Here is a 26252-nt window from a genome sequence, read left to right as displayed (position 1 = left end):
ACCTTATTATTATTATTATTAACAAGCAGACTACAAGAATGTGTAAATAATGAAGACCAGTAATTTGAAAACTTACCACGTCATACCTATGTGCACTATGCAATTGTGACATTCTTTTGTTAATAAAGTTAATAAAGCTAAATGTAAGGGATGACTTGATGGCTTTGGTATAGAAAAAATGCAAAATTCCTGATTTGCAATTTGCTGAAATGGGAGAAGGAGTTAAACGTTGTAATATGTTATGTAATATATTGCTGAATTAATTCATAAAGTCATTACAAATATTAAGGTGAAATCATACAGATTACCTAAACATTAATGAAGTAAACAGCTATTGGTCTGCATCAAAATAGAACATTATTTTTTATTACATGTATTATTTTTGCTTTAATGTATGGGTTTGGAATAAAAAGTAGATTGACCATTTTATAGAACTTTCTCTTCTTTATCAGTTAAGTACTTTTGAGAGTGAATTGCATATGGCTTCAGAGTTTCATGTCACTTCCATGGTGCAATATTTTTTGTTTTCAATGCTGACATTTTCATCTGTCAATGTCAATTTATTTATATAGCACATTTAAAACAACATAGTAATGCTGTGGCCAAAAGTGCTTACAGTCTTGCATTATACTGCTCAATTTGCTTTGAAAAAAGATTTTTTATGTAGTACATACTACCTACTAGTTGGTTGTGCCTACGAATCTCTTAGGTGCATTCAAGAAATCAGCTTTTTTATGTAGTACTGGAAAATAATTAGTGGCTCTATAGGGTGGTCCAGATCTAATTATGCAATTTTCCTTATGCTATAACTTATTAAGTTTATTACATAGAAAATCACCCAGAAAATCCCGGACCATTGAGAAGAAACATGAAGAATTGTCTTTGCGCCAAACTGGAATCGTCCCCGCATAAATCAAAATCATCCAGACAATCTGGATCTGCAGAATTAGATCTGGACCACCCTGTATTTTAATGTACTGTATGTATTTTATAATAAGTATTATCCTAGTTTGCTGAAGCTGCACTATAAAATCCCTCAACATAGCCAATTGTTTTCTTTAATGTATGACAAGCTTTCCCTGAAGTGGCTATTACAATTAGCACGATCATTAAAAGTAAAATTCTGGACATGAGTGTCAGTAGACTTTGCGCCCTAGGCAGCAAGTTTCCCAAGCTATTCTATAACTTTTCAGTAAATATTTACCACTCTGAAACTGATCTTTCTGTTTATAAAATAGATCATTATGATAGCAATTGACGAGAAAGAATAATTAATTGCATAACTGCAGTATTTGAGAGTTCCTATAGTGTGCCTCTTGCACGATTTGGCTCAAAAACTAAACGGCACATCATTATCTCATAATAGGCTTTCGAGTTTGGTATTTTTCTGTCCAGTTGTTTTAGCTCCAGACCGTCCTTAAGAAACTGTGACACACAGACACTCATCCATCATCAAGATATCAATATTTTCAGTATCAGGGGACCCTAAAATGTCGAGATACATTGAAAAAAGTTCATGCATTTCAGGTAAGATATTTAAACAGCATTGGCTGATTTACCTGGCACTGCATAGGTGAGAAAGTGCAAAGATGAAACTAATTACAAATGACTTTCAAACTTTATTACACTTAACAATGTTGAATTTATTACATATGTCTTTTTATGTTCCAGGGAATTGGGCCCAAGAAAAAAATAGAGATGGAAATGGTTCATGAAAGAAAAAATTAAATATAATGTTACAGAATCACACCTGGAATTCTAGGTGGAAGGGCATGTGTAACACATCACGCCAAGCATGATGCTCTTCCACTGTCAGTTGGTCGCACTGTAGTATTTCATGCCAACTGCTATTTTTAAAACATCCTTTCCCAGCTTTGCGTGGGAATTGTTTTTAAACTCTGTAACTTTAAAGTGTGAAAACATATTGTGTTAAATAAATCTATGCTCTAAATTCTTTATGAGATTTTTATTAGCTGTGAGGTTACAACCACTCTCTCCAACCTGAGCTGGTAAAACTAAAAGTTGTTTGTCAGAAACCTGACTTCTGGTGACAAATACATGTGTGACATATATTTATGTCATGGCCTGAAAAATAAACTTATATATAAAATCCAACATCTGCCTTTTTGTATATCTGCCCGCTTATCACGAGAGAACTACTTAACGGATTTAAATCGGGTTTTTTTCTATAATTTGAACATTCCGGTTGATTTTGCCACTACTCTTATAGCTCTATGTATCATAGTTTGCTTACAGTACTGATTTATTTGCAAGAATTTAAGAGACATGTAGCAGGAGGCAGAGAGGGGGTGGGGCCCTCCTCACTCACGTCCTGGCCTGGGTGTTTCTTACCGCCGCTTAGCTAGTGAACAAGAGAATTACTTAGCAAATTTAGATCGGGTTTCTTTCTATAATTTGCTTGAACATGTTGGTTGATTTTACGACTTCTCTCATCGCGCTAAGAATCATAGTTCGCTGGCATGAGCAATATATTTGTGCTAATCTGAGACAGAGGTTGTGGGCTGAGGGGAGGGGAAAGTGTGATGTCAGGAGTAGAGAGCCGGGCAAGTCCCTACTTACTGTCCTGTTTCACTTCTACGCAGGCAGAGCCGCAGGGGACAGCTAGTAAAGAATAAAGAAACAGGGATTGTGTTTTATAGATTATTGTAGACTATAGAGATTTAGTATGATTTTTGAGAGAATGCTAAAAGATACTAAAAGATAAAAAATAGTCTTCTGAAAAATTTCAGCTCAGGTTTATTTGGTTTATTGATTCCTACTTTGTGCAGAAGAAGTGAATTTACTTAACACACTTTTGACTCCTTAGGAAGGCTTCACTTTACTTGGGCCATACCTTATTTATTATAGGCGATATTTTTCTTTCTTTGTGTCTCAATCTGTTTGCTTTCCATTCTTTTTCTCTATAAGAGTTTAATTACCTCATGGTTGTCAGTTATCAGTAAAATCCCTAGAGTTTAATCCTTCCGTGCAAGGATTTTGGATATGTTATGAAACTAAATATCAGAGTTGGGAAGTCCTTAGATAAGATATCAAAATAAATCACCAATACTATAGAGACTCTGTTTAAGCTGTAAACATCCTGTCTGATGACTGACTTATCTAGAGTATCAGGACATAATGTTATTATTAACATAGTAAAGTTCTTGTTTGTGTATCACTTATTTAACAAGTTTGGAATTTTTCAAGTCAAATTTATTTCTTCACAAACATAATATATGTGCATTTGCCACATAAAATTGTGTACTAAAATTAAGCATTTTTTAAAATGTATAGCCAGTCCTGTTGTTTTATAATAATAATAATAATAATGTATTTAGCTTATGGGGCACAAGGTGCCACCAGAAAATAAAAGCCTAAAAACCTAACCAAATACATAATGTTTGAAGTAGTATAAGAAAATGTGCCTTCCATGTTTCAGACGCATGTTTGTGGCAACAAAAGGCATCTGTATATAATCACTTTATCACATATTCCTGGCACTAATTTTCTCAAGGTAAGGACTCATTTTCTGTTCTCTTGTGTGATTAAAGTGGCCTTCCAGGGAGGAGTTCTCAGGTAAATTTGGAAGTAACTCAGCATGATACCAAGCATGTGGCACAGACAGTTTAGTGTGAATTTCTTTCGAGGGAAAACCACACTCCTGTGGGTAAAAGGTTATTGCAGAGGCAAGCAAGAGCAGAGGGACTGTGCACAACTGGTTTTCTTTTAAAGCATCTCAGTCTCATAATATTGATATTTTTGTTAAAAAAAGGACATGTATAAGGTATTTTACACTGTGTGTAATCTCAAGACGCCTGGTCAATGCTCGATAACTTTTCTTGGCTTGAAAAATGGACATATTCAGTATATTGTTGGCTTTTGTTTTCTGAGATTGTTCGATTATGAAGCACCAGGACTGGCTATATATTTTAAAATTTATAGAAAACACTTAACTTTATAACACACTTTTGTGTCATAAATGCATGTTTGTGGGAAAAAAGCCATTAACAGAGTCCCAAGTGTAAAGAATAGTCTGGAAAAGGCAAAGAATGTACAGTAATCCCTCCTCGATCGCGGGGGTTGCGTTCCAGACCCCCCCGCGATAGGTGAAAATCCGCGAAGTAGAAACCATATGTTTGTGTGGTTATTTTTATATATTTTAAGCCCTTATAAACTCTACCACCCTGTTAACATTATTAGAGCCCTCTAGACATGAAATAACACCCTTTAGTCAAACGTTTAAACTGTGCTCCATGACAAGACAGAGATGACAGTTCTTTCTCACAATTAAAAGAAAGCAAACATATCTTATCTTCAAAGGAGCGCCGTCATAAAGGAGCACGTCAGGAGCAGAGAATGTCAGAGAGCGCTCGCAAAGAAAAGCAAACAATCAAAAAATCAATACATGCTTTTAAGTATACTGAAGCACCGCGATAAAGCGGCATTTTGTAGAGGAGCGTCCGTGTCCTCTGTGCAAACAGCCCCACTGCTCACACCCCCTCCGTCAGGCAGAGAGAGCGAGTAAGATAGAGAGAAGCAAACAAGCACAGCGCGGGAAGCATATCTTATAGCATTGAGGAGTTTTAGTTAATATGCAATACATGCTCTGATTGGGTAGCTTCTAAGCCATCCGCCAATAGCGTCCCTTGTATGAAATCAACTGGGCAATCAAACTGAGGAAGCATGTAACCCAAATTAAAAGACCCATTGTCCGCAGAAAGCGGCGAACCAGTGAAAAATCTGTGATATATGTTTAGATGTGCTTACATTTAAAATCCGCGATAGAGTGAAACCGCGAAAGTCAAAGCGCGATATAGCGAGGGATTACTGTAACACCTTGCCTACATTTTTCAACTTGAAAAATACCAAACTCGCCCTTTAAATGGTTAGAAAGGACTAAACCTGATAGGGATTGTTCCTTTATAGAGGTTTTGCCTGTTTGTGTTTTCTAAATCATGTCAAAATACATTTTTAAAAGGTATCAAACTATAACAAAGTACATTAACAATTTAATAATCCTGTCACTCTGTTTTATTAAATAAAACACTAAACAAGCTAAATAACTAGCTAATAGTTTAATTAAATAGTGAAAAAACACTGCAATCTCTCATTTTCACTCTCTTCACTCTTCACTCTCTCGCCATGTGATGTGACTCATTTTCATTGCAATGAATTACTGTTTAATTTGAGTGTTAGCTTTATAAAGCACATATAATCAGCCACCACAAATGAGCTCCCCTTTACCGGAGCTCCTAAACTTTTCCTGATTATTGCTGCTACTTGGCTGCTTGCGACACTCTCATGTTGAATATGTGTTAACCTTTGACATTTTTTACAGTATGTCACTTTGAACCTAACAGTAAGTTATAACATGATTACTTAATAAGCAACCAGTTTTATGACTGCACAGCAAAAAAAAACAGATAAGCATTAATTTTCAGCATAGTTGAATTAATATTGCCAAGAGTTTGTATGAGTTCAAGTTAGCTGTTCACTGCAGTATCAGTAATGGTTCCTGCATTACAGATTATATACAGTTGTGCTTGAATGTTTGTGAACCCTTTAGAATTTTCTATATTTCTGAATAAATCTAACCTAAAACATAATCAGATTTTCACACAAGTCCTAAAAATAAATAAAAAGAAACCAGTTAAACAAATGAGACAAAAATATTATACTTGGTAATTTATTTATTGAGGAAAATGATTGAATATCACATATTTGTAAGTGGCAAAAGTATGCGAACCTCTAGGATTAGCAGTTAGTTTGAAGGTGAAATTAGAGTCAGGTGTTTTCAATCAATGGGATGACAATCATGTGTGAGCGGGCACCCTGTGTTATTTAAAGAACAGGGATCTATCAAAGTCTGCTCTTCATAACACATGTTTGTTGAAGTGTATCATGGCACGAACAAAGGAAATTTCTGAGGACCTCAGAAAAAAAAGTTGTTGATGCTCATCAGTCTGAAAAAGCCAATACACACTCAGACAGATTGTGTACAAATGGAGGAAATTCAAGACCATTGTTACTCTCCCTAGGAGTGTTCGACCAACAAAGATCACTCCAAGAGCAAGGCGTGTAATAGTCGGCAAGGTCACAAATGACCCATGGGTAGCTTCTAAGCAACTGATGGCCTCTCTCACATTGGCTAATGTTCATGTTCATGAGTCCACCATCAGGAGAACACTGGACATCAATGGTGTACATGGCAGGGTTGCAAGGAGAAGGCCACTGCTCTCCAAAAAAAGCATTGCTGCTCGTCTGTAGTTTGCTAAAGATCACATGGACGAACCAGAAGGCTATTGGAAGAATGTTTTGTGGACAGATGAGACCAAAATAGAACTTTTTGGTTTAAATGAAAAGTGTTATGTTTGGAAAAAGGAAAGCACTGCATTCCAGCGTAAGAACCTTACCCCATCTGTGAAACATGGTGGTGGTAGTATCATGGTTTGGGCTTGTTTTGCTGCATCTGGGCCAGGACAGATTGCCTTCATTGATGGAACAATGAATTCTGAATTATATCAGAGAATTCTAAAGGAAAATGTCAGGACATCTGTCCAGGAACTGAATCTCAAGAGAAGGTGGGTCATGCAGCAAGACAACGACCCTACGCACACAATTCGTTCTACCAAAGAATGGTTAAAGAAGAATAAAGTTAATGTTTTGGAATGGCCAAGTCAAAGTCCTGACCTTAATCCAATTGAAATGTTGTAGAAGGACCTGAAGCGAGCAGTTAATGTAAGGAAACCCACCAACATCCCTGAGTTGAAGCTGTTCCTTATGGAGGAATGGGCTAAAATTCCTCCAAGCCGGTGTGCAGGAATGATCAAAAGTTCCCAGAAACGTTTAGTTGCAGTTATTGCTGCAAAGGGGGGTCACACCAGATACTGAAAGCAAAGGTTCACATACGTTTGTCATTCACAAATCTACAGTATATATATAATTCACTAAGGCAAGACACCCATGGAAAGCACGCCGGAAGGGGCATGGATTCACTAAGCTTCCGACAAGTAAGACACCTATGGCACACGCAGGAAGGAGCCACGCCCACCAACTCCAAGACCATTGAATACGATGACAACTCGCAGAGCCACGTCCACCAACTCGGACACGACGACACAGAAAAACCGGCATCATTGATATTCGTCTGTCGTAGAGGCCACAAGCACTTCCAAGCCACGTTGACTGTTCATAGAGGCATGTTTCTCGTGGAGGTGAATCGCCATATGCAGCGTGTAAAAAGGTTTACGAGGGGTATCCCATGGGATCCTTAAAACGATCCTTTACAACTGAGGTTAAAACACAATGAAGTAAGCAGTCTTTAAAAACCGAGTTATCAGTTATGACGCACAACCGCGTGCACCATAGCAAACTGTTTTACACATACAGCAATTCGCATCCGCGACAAACATGCGTCTTCTTAGATGCTCCTGTAGGAACACGAAAGACGTTTTCCTGCCCACCAACACTCCTCTTTCACCGGCCCGCGTCTACCGTCGCTCTCTAGGCATTCACACTGCCTGCCCATGTGCCCGGACGCAAAAACTCATCGACCACCCAGTTAGTCCCTTTCGTCTGTCCTAGGAGCCACATGCACGTCTGAGCCACGTTGACTTTTCATTATTCTTTTCGGTTTCGACACCCGACCGCATCCACCATGAAAAACCATGTGAAAGGAACAACGAAGCCCCACCTCGCTACTACCGTGGTTGGGTGTCTTGGTGGATTATATAGGAAAAAGCAGCCACAACCGCACAGAGCAATGAAAACTCTACGTGAGTCACAGGTGCATCTGAACTGTGCAAAGACGACAACGACTCAAGTGCCGAGTTGGAGGTGGGCACATGAGCAGGCAGTGCATACTGAACGAGAAATTCAGTCACGGACGACTGTGTGTTGGTTCGTTCCGTGCATTGTTACAATGTTGCTTTTCTTGCGAGCGGGCACATGACCAGGCAGTGTGTATGCTTCGAGAGCGTGGGTGGACGCGACAGCACCATCCAAGAAGAATCATATTTGTCGCGGATGTGAATCGCTGAATGCGGCGTGTCGTGCACCATAGCAAACTGTTTTACACGCTACATACAGCAATTCGCATCCGCAACAAACATGCGTCTTCTTAGATGCTCCTGCAGGAACACGAAGGACGTTTCCCTGCCCACCAACACTCCTTTTTCACTGGCCCGCGTCTACCCTCGCTCTCTAGGCATTCACACTGCCTGCCCATGTGCCCGGACGCAATAACTCACCGAGCACCCATTTAGTCCCTTTCGTCTGTGCTAGGAGTCCACATGCACGTCTGAGCATGTTGACTTTTCATTATTCTTTTCGGTTTCGACACCTGACCATGTCCGCCATGAAAAACCATGTGAAATGAACAACGAAGCCCCACCTCGCTACTACCGTGGTCGGATGTCTTGGTGGATTATATAGAAAAAAGCAGGCAGTGTATACTGAACGAGAAATTCACTCACGGACGATTGTGTGTTCCTTCGTTCCGTGCATTGTTACAATGTTGCTTTTCTTGCTGATTTATTACATTACTGATTTTTCAAATGTTAATTTTCTCCCTGTGATTAAAAATCAATAAAAAAACAGCCTAATTATGCGGCGTATGGTACGCTGCGGGTTGGCTAGTATGTAATATTCGATCATTTTCCAGAACAGAACCTTCCAGATTTTCCTCATCTTCTACCCTCATCCATGCTGGAAAAAATATTGCTCAATCTCAAGGACTTAGACACCATCTCTACAATATATAAAATCACTAGCAAAATACCCACGCTTCGCAGCGGAGAAGTAGTGTGTTAAAGAAGCAATGAAAAAGAAAAGGAAACATTTTGAAAATAACGTAACATGATTGTCAATGTAATTGTTCTGTCACTGTTGTGAGTGATGAGTGTTGCTGTCATATATATAAATATATATATATATATATATATATATATACTAGCAGAATACCCAAGGCTTGGCAGCGGAGAAGTAGTGTGTTAAAGAAGGAAAGAGAAAGAAAAGGAAACATTTTGAAAATAACGTAACATGATTGTCAATGTAATTGTTTTGTCACTGTTATGAGTGTCGCTGTGACATATATATATAGCAAAATACCGCGCAGAGCGATGTCATGTGTTAAAGAAGTTATAAAAAGAAAAGGAAACATTTTAAAAATAATGTAACATGATTTTCAAAGTAATTGTTTTGTGTATTTGGCGGCAGCGCCACAAGTTGTTTTCGGTAGCTGCATCAGAAAAATGTACCACGACGCCTGACACGCCTCCTTTTTACTGTTTTCTCACAGCTTGGATTGCTGCTGTCATATATATACACACACACACACACATACATACATATATATATATATATATACACATACATATCTTCATATCTACATATCTATATACATATCTACATATACACATATATATAAATATATATATATACATACCTATCTACATCATATATACACACACATACATACATACACACACATACATACACACACACACAAATTATATATATGTGTTTATGTATGTATGTGTGTGTGTGTGTGTGTATATATATATAAACTGCTCAAAAAAATTAAAGGAACACTTTGAAAACACATCAGATCTCAATGGGAAAAATAAATCCTCCTGGATATCTATACTGATATAGACTGGTGATGGAAATGAAAATGATCAACCTACAGAGCCCTGAATTCAAAGCGCCCCAAAAATCAGAGTGAAAAAATTATGTGGCAGGCTAGTCCATTTTACCAAAATTTAATTGCAGCAACTCAAAATTGTACGCAGCACTTTGTATGGCCCCGTGTTCTTGTATACATGCCTGACAACATCAGTGCATGCTTCTAATGAGATGACAGATGGTGTTGTGGGGGATCTCCTCCCAGATCTCGACCAGGGCATCACTGAGCTCCTGGACAGTCTGAGGTGCATTGGATGGACCAAAACATAATGTCCCAGAGGTGTTCTATTGGATTTAGGTCAGGAAAGTGTGGTGGCCAGTCAATGGTATCAATTCCTTCATCCTCCAGGAACTGCCTGCATACTCTCACCACATGAGGCCAGGAATTGTCGTGCACCAGGAGCCACTGTACCAGCATAGGGTCTGACAATGGGTCCAAGGATTTCATCCTGATACCTAATGGCAGCCTAGGTGCCTTTGTCAAGCCTGTAGCGGTCTGTGTGACCCTCCATGGATATGCCTCCCCAGACAATCATTAACCCACCACCAAACTGCTCATGCTGAATGATGTTACAGGCAGCATAATGTTCTCCATGGCTTCTCCAGACCCTTTCACTTCTGTCACGTGCTCAGGGTGAACCTGCTCTCATGTAAAAAGCACAGGGCACCAGCGGTGCATCTGCCAATTCTGGTATTCTATGGCGAATGCCAATCGAGCTGCATGCTGCTGGGCAGTGAGCTCAGGGCCCATTAGAGGACATGGGGCCCTTGGGTCACCCTCATGAAGTCTTTCTGGTTGTTTGGTCAGAGACATTCACACCAGTGGCCTGCTGGAGGTCATTTTGTAGGGCTCTGGAAGTGCTCATCCTGTTCCTCCTTGCCCAAAGGAGCAGATACTGGTCCTGCTGATGGGTTATGGACCTTCTATGGCCCTCTCCAGCTCTCCTAGAGTAACTGCTTGTCTTCTTGAATCTCCTCCATGCCCTTGAGACTGTTTTAATTCTTTTGAGCAGTATATATATATATATATATATATATATATATAATGTAGATAGGTGTGTGTATATATATATATACTGCTCAAAAGAATTAAAGGAACACTTTTTAATCAGAGTATAGCATAAAGTCAATGAAATTTATGGGATATTAATCTGGTCAGTTAAGTAGCAGAGGGGGTTGTTAATCAGTTTCAGCTGCTTTGGTGTTAATGAAATTAACAACAGATGCACTAGAGGGGCAACAATGAGATGACCCCCAAAACAGGAATGGTTTAACAGGTGGAGGCCACTGACATTTTTCCCACCTCATCTTTTCTGACTGTTTCTTCACTAGTTTTGCATTTGGCTACAGTCAGTGTCACTACTGGTAGCATGAGGCGATACCTGGACCCTACAGAGGTTGCACAGGTAGTCCAACTTCTCCAGGATGGCACATCAATACGTGTCATTGCCAGAAGGTTTGCTGTGTCTCCCTGCACAGTCTCAAGGGCATGGAGGAGATTCTAGGAGACAAGCAGTTACTCTAGGAGAGCTGGAGAGGGCCATAGAAGGTCCATAACCCATCAGCAGGACCAGTATCTGCTCCTTTGGGCAAGGAGGAACAGGATGAGCACTGCCAGAGCCCTACAAAATGACCTCCAGCAGGCCACTGGTGTGAATGTCTCTGACCAAACAACCAGAAAGACTTCATGAGGGTGACCCAAGGGCCCCATGTCCTCTAATGGGCCCTGAGCTCACTGCCCAGCAGCATGCAGCTCGATTGGCATTCGCCATAGAATACCAGAATTGGCAGATGCACCACTGGTGCCCTGTGCTTTTTACAGATGAGAGCAGGTTCACCCTGAGCACGTGACAGAAGTGAAAGGGTCTGGAGAAGCCATGGAGAACATTAATGCTGCCTGTAACATCATTCAGCATGAGCAGTTTGGTGGTGGGTTAATGATTGTCTGGGGAGGCATATCCATGGAGGGTCACACAGACAGCTACAGGCTTGACAAAGGCACCTTGGCTGCCATTAGGTATCAGGATGAAATCCTTGGACCCATTGTCAGACCCTATGCAGGGACAGTGGCTCCTGGTGCACGACAATTCCTGGCCTCATGTGGGGAGAGTATGCAGGCAGTTCCTGGAGGATGAAGGAATTGATACCATTGACTGGCCACCACACTTTCCTGACCTAAATCCAATAGAACACCTCTGGGACATTATGTTTTGGTCCATCCAATGCCACCAGGTTGCACCTCAGACTGTCCAGGAGCTCAGTGATGCCCTGGTCCAGATCTGGGAGGAGATCCCCCACAACACCATCTGTCATCTCATTAGAAGCATGCACCGATGTTGTCAGGCATGTATACAAGAACACAGGGGCCATACAAAGTGCTGCTGCATAATTTTGAGTTGCTGCAATTAAATGTTGGCAAAATGGACTAGCCTGCCACATCATTTTTTCACTCTGATTTTTGGGGCGTCTTTGAATTCAGGGCTCTGTAGGTTGATCATTTTCATTTCCATCAAACGATGTGGCATCCTTTCGTTCCTAACACATTACCCAGTCTATATCAGTATAGATATCCAGGAGGATTTCTTTTTCCCATTGAGATCTGATGTGTTTTCAAAGTGTTCCTTTAATTTTTTTGAGCAGTTTATATATACACATACATACATATATATACACATACATATACTTGTGTGTATGTTTGTATGTGTCTATATGTGTGTGTATAGCTTTGGTCACTGAGTGCAAGGGAAAAATAAAATGTAGTGTATAAGTTATTAAACAGTAAAACATTAACGTTTTAAGAAGTACAGCTACATTGAGCACTACTGGAGTGGTTGCGGGTAAACTACATTTTAAAGACTGTGTAACAGAACAGGTAAGTAGAACTAACAGGTAAAATGTATATGGATCACCTCTCGGTAGTAGATCCCTTTTGAAAGGCGCTACACGACGGCTGTGGTATAGAAATTACATTTTCTATGTGAACGCTCAAATTTGTGCCTCTGGTAATGTGCCTTACCGGCATTTAAAGAAAATTAGTTTTGTGTCCTCTGCAGTGTTAAGAGAGAAAGGCTTTGGTTTAGGATAAAAGGAAAAAAGGTGTAAAGAAAGGAAAGCTGCCTTTTTCTTTTATATAGTATAGAGAGATGTGTTCGCTGACGTTATGATCGCCTTTTGGGGAGAGTCGCGGTGGGTCTTGTGTAGACTGGTGAGATGTCCCCGCCATTAATCGGCTGTGATGGCACTGTCAGTCCTCCACTGTATGTGTCTTCATAATCCGAGGTGAGGACCTCATAATCGATAATGTGCAAAAGAAAGTGTGAATCGCCTTAATATTATTTTGCCGTGGTGTAGAAAAGGGGTCCCGTGTTTGCAATTGTCTGGGCTATAGCGCAGGGGGAGGATGAAAAAAATTAAAAGTGCTCACTTTGGCTTAAGGCAGAAGCGCAGTCAGCGTCTCAAAGGCCAGCACAGCTATGCACGCGCGCTGGCTGCTCGACTTTTGCTGGGCAGGAGACCCCAGTTTTTGCAGACACGCTCATGATATCAAAAGTCTCAGCCTTTTGGAGGTCATTCATATATTATATGATATATATATATTTATCAAAATACCCGCGCCTCGCAGCAGAGAAGTAGTGTGTTAAAGAAGTAATGAAAAAGAAAAGGAAACATTTTAATAATAACGTAACATGATTGACATTGTCATGAGTGTTGCTGTCATATATATGCCTGCCTAAATAAGTAACCCTCGCTTTGCTCTTACTTTATTTACCGTTCATTTAATCATGGCTAATGGCGGAAAAATTATAAAATGGAAGGAGGATAGATTTACCAAAACAATTATTGATGGCTTAATCGATTATTCATAAAGCTTGAATTGGTGATCTGTTTTTCTGTGTTAACCTCTATATTTTTCATACTTCTTCTCAAACCAAGGTGGTGCGAGGGTAAAATGAATTGGGATGCGCTGATCAATGTAATCGGTGTACCAGGAAATCATGCATTGACAAAAGCTCCCTTTGCTTGTAATGCAAAGTGTGATTAAATGCATTATTTTTAACGCTATGGAGCACATGCATTGAAGCTTCTCAGCTGTGCTTGTGCTAAGAAAAGGAAAGATTTTAAAAATAACGTAACACGCATTGTCAATGTAACCTTTTGTAAGTAGTGCCTGGAGGATTCAGTGTGGAGAAACTCTAGAGAAAGCGTGTATTAACTTGTGGATTTTTCTGTAAATATTTGGTGGCAGTCTAACGAAGTTGCTTCGGAAGACTGCGTTAGCCACGGAGCTCAGCTCAGAGCGAAATGAGATGAATGGGAGGGGATATGATGACGTAACTCCCCCACCCGCCTTAACTGTCAATCCCCCACAAACACAGTCTATCGGAATTTGCATAAGCACACCCCTTCACCTACAATTTTAACTTAGTTACAAAGTGATCAAAACTCTCGCTTATATCCCGCGCCCTCTCATTAAACTTGTATCCCGCATTACCTGTGGGCATGTGAAACGCCAGCGTAGCCTGTCTATGAACTTAATTTAAAGTTTAGGTTTACACCTTGCTTTCTTTCTGAGGTAGCAGCACTCATGAATATGGTAGTATATGTCACTCGCTCGCTTCTTATTGTTTCGCTGCCTTCTCAATTATATAATGCATGTTTTATTCAGCGCTTTTGGAGGTCTTCCTGGTTTTCTATGTACTGCGTGATTACGGGAGGCGGATGATGTCACACGAAACTCCGCCCCCCACGGCGTTCAAGCTCATCTCCATTACAGTAAATGGAGAAAAATACCTTCCAGTTATGACCATTAGGCGTAGAATTTCGAAATGAAACCTGCCCAACTTTTGTAAGTAAGCTGTAAGGAATGAGCCTGCCAAATTTCAGCCTTCTACCTACACGGGAAGTTGGAGAATTAGTGATGAGTGAGTGAGTGAGTGAGTGAGTGAGTGAGTGAGGGCTTTGCCTTTTATTAGTATAGATTTACACACACACACATAAACATATATATATATATATACATATCTATACATATACACATATATATACACACAAATACATATATATATATATACATACACACACACATATATAAACATATATATACATATACACACATATCTACATATATACACACACAGCTATTTCAGATCAGTGCAATACGCTGCTTGTTAAAACGGATAACCCCGCCTTACGCGTAAGTCTGTGTGGATATTATGAACTATTGTATTTGTTCAAGTTCTATTTAAATTTTAAATAGAAGGAATTTTTATTTAGTCGACAGAAATATCTTTGGTAGGAATGGTAAAAACAGACAGGAGTATTATTCCTGAATAAATCAACTCAAACCTTAAACAACTTATAATATTTTGCTCTCCATAAAAATATATCCTGTCTAAATTATACAAGTTAGAAATAAAGTAAACGTTAAAAGAACAAACATTCAAATTTCTTTACTCTTATGTAATTTTATATAAAAATAAACTTAGATTTTAAATATCCCAAAAGATTTTGCTCTCCATAAAAATATATCCTGTCAAAATTATACAAATTCAAATATGAACATGCTGCATAACAAAACCTGGAAATATAAATAAAATGTGTTCCTTTCAGCAATAACAAATCAAATCATTCAGTTGTCTTTGCTCATATGTCATTTTAGAGCTGGACGCCTGGCATCTTTTTTGGCAACAAGTTCGTTTATGTTTGGTGTGAGGTTCTGTGTTGTGGAGATTCTCAGGATGGATTGCAGGTGCTCATCAGTGAGGCGACTCCTGTGTGCTGTTTTGTTAGTCTTTATCACTGAGAAGAGCTTCTCACACAGATATGTGCTACCAAACATGCACAAGGTTCGAGCCGCATGTAGACGGACTTTTTGTTCTTCAAAGTCACCAAAGCGCCGTGCAAACTCAGTGCGCCAGTTTATCAGCAAAGTGCGATTTGGGAACACCGTAGTGACGACTTGGTTTAACATTACTTGGCAACAGGGAAAGTGGGGCAAGTTGCACTGGTGCATTTGTGTCTCCCATAAAAGCAGCTTCACTTGAAATCACTTTGTGATTGTGCACGGGTAAAAACGTCCGCTGAAGTGTCAGATTCTTATTTAATTCTTCTGCTTTCTGTATCTTCTGCATTGCATTCAGGTCTTCAGGTTACCCTGATGTTTTGTCTCATAGTGCCGCCTTAGATTAAATTCTGTAATTACAGCCACATTAGCTCCACAAATGAGACACACGGGTTCAGTAAACATATACTCAGCCTCCCATCGGTTTTTAAAGGCTCTATTTTCAGAATCAACTTTTCTCTTCAGCATTGTGTGAGCTAGCTTCGCAATAACTTGCAGCATCATAAGCTAGACTTGATTAACGCGGAAGTGCGGCAAGGCAGCTGAAGCGCTGCATTATGGGATCTGTAGTTTATTGTGTTACCAGCGCTTCATATACCCGGGCCATTAATAACAATAATACAGTATATAAAATGATCTTGCGGGCCGGATATAATTACATGCCGGGCCGGATGTGGCCGCGGCCCTTGAGTTTGACACATATGGACTAAATAGAACTTGAAAAGATATATTTTTCAAATGTGATCGCAATTCAGATAGAGTTGACGCAAGACTACAGCCTGCATGCCTCAATAAGTCATCCTCCCTCGCTCTTACTTTTTACCGCTCATCTAATGAATACACTGAGTATGGCTTTACCAAAACAATCATTGATGGCTAATAAAGTATCCATTATTCGAGTATGTAGATCGGGATATATATATACATATATATATACCCGTATGCAGCGAGAAGTAGTGTGTTAAAAAGCTAAAAAGAAAAGGGAACATTTTAAAATAACGTAACATGACTGTCAATATACAGTATTTGTTTTGTGAGTGTTACTGAGTGTTGCTGTCATCAAGGATTTGATTATCATTATTTCTTTCAATCAGGTTCGTATTTGTAGGATGTGTTGTGTTCAAGTTACATTCCGTGTTTGTCAATCGCTGTAAAGATGACAGGTTTCATTCATCGATTCGCTTCTTACTGCATCAATAAACAGCTCGCCTTCTTCTTTATCTGAGACCTGACACACTGCATGCACGGGTTTTTTACACTGTCTTCCTTTAGCGGACATTGACTTTTTCCACGTGTGCTTTGTTTCCGCAGTAGCTGGATTTATGAATATGCTTGTATGTATCAGACGCTTCATATTTTTTGCTGCCTTTTCAATTGTGTAATTGGTTTTGTTCAGCTCTTTGGAACTGTTGCTTTATCTGTGCACTGCGCCAGTTCACGGAGCCGCCGTGTACATGCATCGAAGGTTCCCAGCTGTGCTCGTGCCATCTCGTGCTATGTCCATGGCTGTATTTAATGTTACCTTAGTCCTGGCACTTAAAACTTTCTCTTGTAGTTTCGCTGAGTTTGTGCCAAACACCACCCTGACCATCTCATCTTCCTCTGCATAAGCACAGTCCTTCACCCGTGAATATTTAGTGGAGTTTGCTATTGATTGCCGCTGACGGACGGCCTTATATGGGCAGGCACTAAATTACAAACGCCAGCGCAGCCTGTCTATGAACTTAATTTAAAGTGTAGGTTTACATCGTGCTTTGTTTCCCAAGTAGCAGAACTCATGAATATGGTTGTATATGTCACTTGCTCGCTTCTTATTGTTTCGCTGCCTTCTCAATTATATAATGCATGTTTTCTTCAGCGCTTTTTGGAGGTCTTCCTGGTTTTCTATGTACTGCGTGATTACGGGAGGCGTGATGATGTCACACTAAACTCCCCCACGGCGTTCAAGCTCATCTCCATTACAGTAAATGGAGAAAAACAGCTTCCAGTTATGACCATTACACGTAGAATTTCGAAATGAAACCTGCCCAACTTTTGTAAGGAAGCTGTAAGGAATGAACCTGCCAAATTTCAGCCTTCCACCCACACGGGAAGTTGGAGAATTAGTGATGAGTCAGTGAGTGAGTGAGTGAGGGTTTTGCCTTTTATTAGTATAGATTTTACAATCCATCCCTTTCAAAGATCCAAGAGGATACTGGGAAAAAGATCTCTCAATTAATATATCAGAAAAGGAGTGGAAAGTAGTAGCAGAGAGTAGCAGAGAATTCACTCGAGCTCCATATGCGCAAAGCATACAATTATGCAACTCAAAATTATATATTGAGCACATCTGTCTCGACTGAAACTCTCCAAAATGCTTCCAGGGCATGATCCAACCTGCGAACGATGCAACCAAGTCCCAGCCTCACTGGGTCACATGTTCTGGGCACGCACCAAATTAACATTATTCTGGACAAAAGTTTTTAATTACCTTTCAGATAGCCTTGGACTCACAATCCCTCCTAACCTATTAACAGCTGTGTTTTAGGGTTCTTCCAGAGGGGTATAAAGTGGAGAAAGAGAAACAAATTGTGATTGCATTTACTACACTTTTGGCACACAGACTTATTCTCATAAACTGGAAGAACCCAAACTCTCCTCTTTTAAATCAGTGGGAAACTGATGTGTTATACTATTTGAAATTGGAAAAAATCAAATACTCAGAGGATCCGTACAGACTTTTTTCAAAACATGGCAGGATCTAATCAGTAATATTTTAAAATAAGCTCATAAAGCACAGAGAATTTATTAATTTAGGTATGTTTACAAGCCTTAAATTTCATGCCATTTGGCTTGCTCTCTCTCTCAGGGGTGGGGATCGATCTGTTCTTAACTCAATTTTTCTTTTTGTAAAAACTTGATTGCTTTGTATGGTATTGCAATAAAATTAATGAAGAAAAAAAATATTCGATCATTTTCCTTAATAAATAAATGACCAAGTATAATATTTTTGTCTCAGTTGTTTAACTGGTTTCTCTTTATCTAGTTTTAGGACTTGAGTGAAAATCTGATGATGTTTTAGGTGATATTTATGCAGAAATACAGAAAATTCTAAAGGGTTTACAAACTTTCAAGCACAACTGTATAGCAGTGTTTCTTGGCCAAAGGGTCTGGTCATGAGCTGCCACTGATGGGTCTCGAGTTCCTATTCTTTATAATTTTAGTGGGTCACAAAGTTGGATGCAAACTGAGTTGCAGTGGGTTGCCTAAGCAATTGGCATTGCTCTTTGACATTTTTTCACTTGCATGCTCTGATGCGCTCAGTTCATGATGGGAGTTTCCTGTGCTGATACAATTGTATTTGATTTATTAAGTGCCCCCGAGTGAGTCACAAAGAAACTTATAAGCACGTCAAAAAGGTTGAGAAACATTAATATGCAGTCCCCTGATGACTGTAAGACATGAAAATACCATCCAGTTTCTATAGATATAAATAAAACAAATTCATAAAATGTTTAATTCAATTTATTTTAATGATACATATCATATGTACTGCACTGCAAACCGTTTCTAGTTATATTTGTTTTATTTAGGTGACATAGTAATGCAGTCATTAGTGCTGCGGCCTCACAGGGTCTTCTTGGGTTTGAGTCCCATCTTAGGCATTATCAATGTGGAGTTTGCATGTTTTCTTATTGTCTGCTGAAGTTTTCCTTCCATATGCCCAAGATTCATACTGTATACTAGGTTAGTTAGCAGCCCTAAATTAGATGTTTACAAGAGGGCATGTAAGTGGAAATCCCCTGATGTACTGGTGCCTTACCTAGGAATGATTACTGCCTTTCATTTGATGTTACTCAGATAGGATTTGACCCCTGAAATCCTGAATTGGATAATCATGTTTGATAATGAATGGGTGGATAAACTATATCTTTAAACATTTCTCAATGCATGTTAAACACGTTATTGTCAAGTTTAAGTAGTTTGGCACGATCAGAATACTACCTCAAGTAGTCAATAGCCATTAGTTGTAGAAAGTACTGAAGGCATCACTTTTGGACCTATAATTTCTTTAAAAGAAATTAGAGAGGACATTGACTGAGTCTTGGGAAATGTTGTAATGTTTAATTTTTCAAATATGCCATTTATAAGAGAATGGCAAGAAAAAAACAAGGGGCAGAAAGGGAAAGTGATTTTCTACAGTTTCTTCTGACCTTAACATGGTGCTGAAAATCACATGCCTTTGTACACCTAGGAAAAAAAAAAGTGCTTGGTCCTTTTATTCAGCAATTTGAACAGTGTCCAAAAGACAAAGTGTACTGTGGCTTCTGCCATAAATAAATGAATACATAGTCCCAACAAAAGTAGTGTTCTTGGAGACTAAAATTGAATTAAATAAATAATTTGACCAGTTTAAAATCCAGGAATAGTTTCTTTAAAAATCACAGGCCACTGTGCTTCCATCTAAAACAGGCATCTCCTCAGCAAAAGGAGATATCTTTCAACAGGTCTAGTTAATTCTTTTTCTGGCTTCGTCCAGCATAATTTGTGTCTTAGTGGACCCTGCAAGCTCTGCTCACTACTCCTGATGCCATTCCTCAGCGTCTGTGGGAAACTCTCAGAGTGGTTGGTGGCTGTTGCAACTCTGGATGCTCTGCAGGAAAGACCCTACCCTGAAGTGTCATTGATTTGCTTCAGGCAACATTCTCAACTGCCTGCCTCCCCTCTATAGCAGCAGCAGCTGAGCCTGCTTCTTTGTCTTTTTTCTTCTTTTCTATTCTATTCCATTTAACCTGTGGTATCTTTCTTGATTTTTCTTTCTTGTTCACCTGCCAGTCTTGCTCTGGCTCTTTTATACAAATGTGGACATAAGTGCCTCGATTACAATCCCCATAGCACTAATGAGGAAACCTGCTGGGCTGACTGCACTTACACGTGAATATGTGATCAGTTAATTTCCCCATCGACACCCGGCACCATTTGACTATGCTACTGCAAACACCAATACTACACCTGAGTCTGAGCACACTGTTTTTGCTAAAAACACGAATACTGCCATGGACCCCTAAACATGCTTTAGCACAAAAAACATATCTTGATGATATCTCCAAAGCTGACTTAAAACAAACTTATCAATGCGACCACTCTTGATGAAAGCCATTAACAGAGTCCCGAGTGTAAAGAATAGTCTGGAAAGGGCAAAGAATGTAACACCTTACCTACATTTTCTAACTTACTCTGTGCTTAACTTATATTTGTGTGTTCATGTATGAAAAGTCAGTAATGTATGGTTCCATAATTTCTGTCATCACATTTTAACTGAAAGCTTTTGCACATAGTTTAGCAACTACTCTATGTAAAAATGCTATACAAAAATACATTTAATTGAATTACCTTAAAGATATACTGTACAACAGTCAAAGCTACTCCGCGCACCAGATTTTTTTTATCCCTCATTTAAATATATCCATTGTACTTCTCACTGTAGAAGTTCTTACCCAAGCAAACGCCTGAACAAAATGCGCAGATGGTACAATTTTGGTAATTTTAGTAAAGGATGTAAGGAGTGGCATGGATCAAATTTAAGCAGCTTTGTTACATGATGCAAAGGTTTTTATTTAATGCTGAATGCAGAAAACACAAAGTTTGTGCCTGGTAATTGCAGGAAATATATAGTTATAGCAACTCAACAATGTGATGAAAAAACAGTCATAGATGCAGTGGCAGATTCGTATTTGGGGTCTGTTTCCTGACTGCAAGCTACAAGGTGAGAAAAATGTGTTAATTTTTTTAAGAAAGGGTAGCAAATGTTAGTTTTCTTAAGGAAAGTGGTCCCTATTCATTGTTTTACAAAAATGTATTGAAATGTTTTAACATTGTTCATTACTGGTAATACTACAATCTCAAAGAATAATGAAAGTAGTGGGTGCTGCTAAGCAAATAGAATGTGTTTATGTAGCAACTGGATCTGTAATTGGGAAAGACTTTAATCCAATAGCACGAGGTTAAAGCTTCCCTCAAAACTAGCAGCATTCATTTCTTCTGTCTCTTTGGTGGAAGCTGAAAGCTCAGGAGCCATTCCTTTTTGGGGGGACCTGAAACCTGAATCTCTTTGTGGGAGTAAAAGCTGATGATCCATTCTCTTGGTTAAGAAGCCACCCACTGTCAGTGGAGCAAAGAGCTCAAACACTTTCTATGGCCTGGAAGACCCTCTCCATAGGGACTTATAGCTGGACACCCTGAACTTGCTGTCAGATCTCTGCCAAGTGAAGTTTTGTTGTCAGTGGTTGAGTCCTATCTGACAAGACTGTGAAGCAGCATGGCACATCACCATGGACAAAGCACCATGTATCAAAGACAAAGACTGCAAGAAGAATGCAAGAAGAGTCAGAGTAACAGCAGCAATAACTCCTCACAACATTGGACATCATCCTTAAAGACTTAGTAAAATTATTTTTCTGAGCCAAGACAAATTAAAACTCTAAACAGGCAGCCTCAATTAAAGCAGTTATATGTTTGTTGGTTTCTTGAGTCCTACTTCTATGTTGATATACTATAGATGCAGTTGTCATATTTCTATAATCCATGTTTTTTTAATACATTCTGTTATTCTCTGTTTAAGATGACTGTGCTTTAGTTACTTCCATACGTGTCAACTGCTGGAATAACCACAGGAAAAGGTAAGGAAAATAAAGTGGGGTTTACCAAATTATTTAATCATCAACTGGAATTCCCAAAGGCAAAATGGATAATTGACTAATTAACATCAATCAATCAATTCTTAAGCTCACATTCATGCACCATTTCCTAAAGGTATTTGGTGACCCTAGATGGGCCACAAAACAGACATCCTTTACTCAGACATTTTCCTGCATTGATTTGGTGTCCCTGGGTTGGCCCAAGTTAAAATCGCCAAATTCCCTACACTGGACAATTTGCCATTTCATTTTAGTGCACAGTCAGACTTACAATTACAGTCGCTGACACTAGGCCTCATTGGGATCACCAGTTAAACTAACTTGCTAATTGTGATGAGAGGAAAGCACTTATATAGGGCCAATGTTAAGTTGCCAGTTAACCTAATTAACATACATTTGAGGATGTGGGAGGGAAAGCGGGAGACATAGACATAGAGAGGTCAGGCACACTCCACACATTTGATTCAAACCCAAAACTGACCATCTTTGCTGCCAAACTATCCAAAACGGTAAAATAATGTATACTAGCCATTGTGAGATGTAAAGTGCAGATCTTAAGGCTCGAGATTTATCAGGCAATCAACCTTTATTTGGAGCACCGTATATTGAACAACCCATCACAAACGTTTACAAAGCAAAACAGGATTACATTTCAAAAACGCATGAAGAATACAAGCTACTTTAATATATCATTCATGAAAACGAGTATAAAGTGGGTATTGTATATGGGATTTAACTGAATGAGGTGACAATCTCGATTAGTGTTACCTGTAGCTTTGAATATAAGTTTTTATTGGTGCTTTCATCCAAAGTCGTTCGATGTGCTTTTTTCCGCCTTCGAGCAGCAGATCCTTTGTGACGTACGCCTTTCCAGTCTTGTGACTGTGTCCCTCAGACACAACGGGCGCCGCCCTACGAGTTGTTCATCAACAGGTGCACAACGAGCCGAAGGAAAGTCTCGCCGAGAAAAGTAGGAGTCTCTTCTTACTTTTGAATAATAAATAGCTTATGTCATAAACCTCGACGACTCGATTTAGTCAGCCTCTGCTTTCATCTCCAGCAATTTCGTTGTTACGAACAATGTAAAAGGAAAAATGAATGGATAAACATGAAATGTCTCGTTGTATGTGAAAGGAGCATTAAAATACAAGTACGGGTTTTTTTTTCTTTTTAAATTGTCGTTGCTGGTCTCACGATTGAGTCACAGCAACTAAAATACGATCACATTATATAACTTGTAAACACTTAATTTCTAGCTATTTGACCGCCTCTTAGCTGACGCACACAACCATACTCGTTTTGCTTGTTTATTTATGTCCGAAGCGGCCCATTGAGGTTTAGATGCGCTTCTGTTCTGCTGAAGCAAGTAGCGTCGGCCTGGTTGCCATGGTGGCGGCGCTTGTTAAACCAGTAACCATAGTGATGAACAAAAAAATGGACCGTCGCAGCAGAAAAAAGTAAAGGGCAATGAGTGACGCGACCTGGAAAGTCAAACGGTACATACAGCAGAGAGGGGAGAACTGAAATCGATGGGTGGATACTAGGAATTCATTGCGGAGACCTGGACGTCACTTTTTCACTCTTGCCATTTTAACAAGTAAGTTAAATCACATGCATTGGACAGTGGTGTGCGGTGCAGACTTCCTCTTGCCATTCCACTGAAAGTTATTTCGATATTAAACGAGATGCATGGAATATAACGGCAGTTTGTGTAACCGAAGGCGATATTTCCAAACGTTTTGAAATGAGTCTACAAAGCAGCTGTTTACGTTTTGAGAATCGAACATTTATTATGTGTTACTGTTAGCATGTTTATGCATTTTAAAATGACTCTCATATCCTTATTTACTGGGCAGATAAACGATTCCTTCTCATGAACTTCAGCACTGTATTGATGATGTATAAATGTAATGAAAGTAGTGTATTTACCAATGCTAAATTCGGATATCTAAGCTACAAGTGTTCATTTTATTTGTTTTATTTTGCTCTCTTTTATTATTTACTTGCCCAATTTAAGATCAACATGGCAATGTCTCTCTAATCAGTGTTTTGGAATTGTTATTCATTTTTAGTTCAACAAAAAAGTAGAGAAATGGTATTATTTGATTATTTATAGTATTTGTTGCCTTCCAGGGAGGAACAATCTCAGTACTGAGTTGCCTGACAGCTTCATGCTTTCAGCACCCTAGTTTGAAGATGTATTTTTTTCCTGTTAACTGTAAAGTTTCTAAATATATATAAAAAGTCATAGTTTTCACACTAATTCGGGGTGTTCTTAACAAATGTAATAACTTGTGTGGTAGAAGTACATAGCAAAGAACAAAAGTCATATTGAATATTTGAAATATTAAAGTATGTGCTTAAACTTAAATATTTAAAATGTAAATATTCTCAATTATAATAGAAATTTGTCATTTTCACCTACTGATAGAGGTCCATAGAGGGTAGATTCCTAGTAAAGAATAAAAAATAATGTCATATTCATAATCAGTAACTTTGACATAGTTTTAAACAATACCTTACATGCTTATGTTTGAAATTTATCATTCTGAACCTTCTTGGCTTGGCTCTTAAGAGGGCTAGAAAAGAATCAAATATCAAAAAATTATATTCACTGTCAGCAGGCTCAAAATAGCCTGAAACGACGCCAACACTCCACGTGCCTATGTTGCCTATCCTATTTTTTCAAACTTTTGTTAAAAGGAGTAGCTTTGATCTCTTGTATCCCATTAAGCTGTGAACCCCTGGAGTCAATTGCCATGGCGTGCACAACTTCAAGACCCTCTGATCAGTTTTGTTAAGGACACCAACTGGTGTACTTTTTATTACAAAATTGCAATTCCCTACCCAAAATATGATCCAATAATAGGCTCAAAAATAAGGGGTTTTCAGGCCTAGAGGGTTAAAAATAGGGGGGAAATCCCAAAAAGCAAGCTTGATATCTTATATAACTAGTTGTTAGGACACATCAAACAATATATCGTATATGGTGCCAGACAAAAAAAAAAAGATGATTTCAAAGCATTTATAAGTAATTCTTATGAACACAATAAAGTGATTGATATTTAAAATTATTTCTTGCTGTGATGCTGCTTTTCAATTCATATATAGAAGTGTAGAAAACAGGGATATTACTCACATTGCTTCTGAGAAGGCATCATTGCTGGCTTTGTTTGTGTTTACTAGTCAAAATACTTGATGATTTTTTTTTTTTTTAGCAAAATCAATGTCATGTTGAAGCGTGCTCGGCAGATTAGTATTCCTGTTTGGCACGGGTTTCTTCTGCCTTGTGTCCATTCTTTCTAGAATAAGCTGACAAGGAAAAAAGAGGTATATAAAATAAAAGGCTGGCTATTTTGGTGTAAGATTCTAAAAGTGCTATTGTAGTTGTGCAATGGACACTCGAGCTTCAGTGTAGAATATGGAAGTACATTTATAGTGAAGTGAACATTAGTTTCTCGATTCTGCCATGTGGCCTAGTGGCCAATGCACTGAACTTGAATGTAAAAGGTTGCTGGTTCAATCCATGCCACTCACTGTGGAACTGCAAGTAAGAAATTTGAGTTGCCAGTTGTATTAAAATATAAAAATAACACTTCACCTGTTCCATGAAAAAATATGTTAATTATGTTAGATTATTTAAATATGTCCCCCTTTCAGGACACGTAAACTATGGCATTAGTCATCATCTGTGCAGGATAGTATTCAGTAACATTCTGTATATATAGAAAGTTGATTCTCAAATGTTGGCTGGTTCGTTTTAGTTGAATCTTCTATTTTTTTGTGTTTTTATAAAATGATGTAAAATGGCTCATGATTATGGTCTGGATAGGATATACAGACAAAAATGTTTCATAAAGAACCAGCAGAAAAGACAGGCAAAATCATAAAAGGGAAAAAAAACACAGAGATCAAAATGAAACTGAAAGGAACAATTGTGAAATATATGAAATAACACTCTAAAGTGTCTAGCTCTGATTAATTTCTTTACTCTTTCCACCTAACTCCATGAGATGTTTGTTTTTAAGAAGGAATCCAGAATCATAGAC

The 26252-nt window shown here is 38.8% G+C and overlaps 1 protein-coding gene across 5 annotated transcripts in view; it reads left to right on the top strand.

The window, feature by feature from the left end:
- Positions 1–22602: 22602 nt before the first annotated feature.
- Positions 22603–26252, top strand: part of nek12 (NIMA-related kinase 12) — a 36374-nt gene continuing 32724 nt past the window's right edge. For 2 of the 5 annotated variants that reach the window (XM_039765801.1, XM_039765798.1), the window contains exon 1: positions 22603–23173. The gene's annotated coding sequence lies outside the window, so the exon portion shown is untranslated. The other 3 variants (XM_039765800.1, XM_039765797.1, XM_039765799.1) reach the window with 2 other exon arrangements.

Source organism: Polypterus senegalus, chromosome 10 (genome assembly GCF_016835505.1).
Source record: "Polypterus senegalus isolate Bchr_013 chromosome 10, ASM1683550v1, whole genome shotgun sequence".
In the NCBI taxonomy this organism is placed as follows: Eukaryota; Metazoa; Chordata; class Cladistia; order Polypteriformes; family Polypteridae; genus Polypterus; species Polypterus senegalus.
This window is presented reverse-complemented; position numbering and strand designations above follow the sequence as displayed.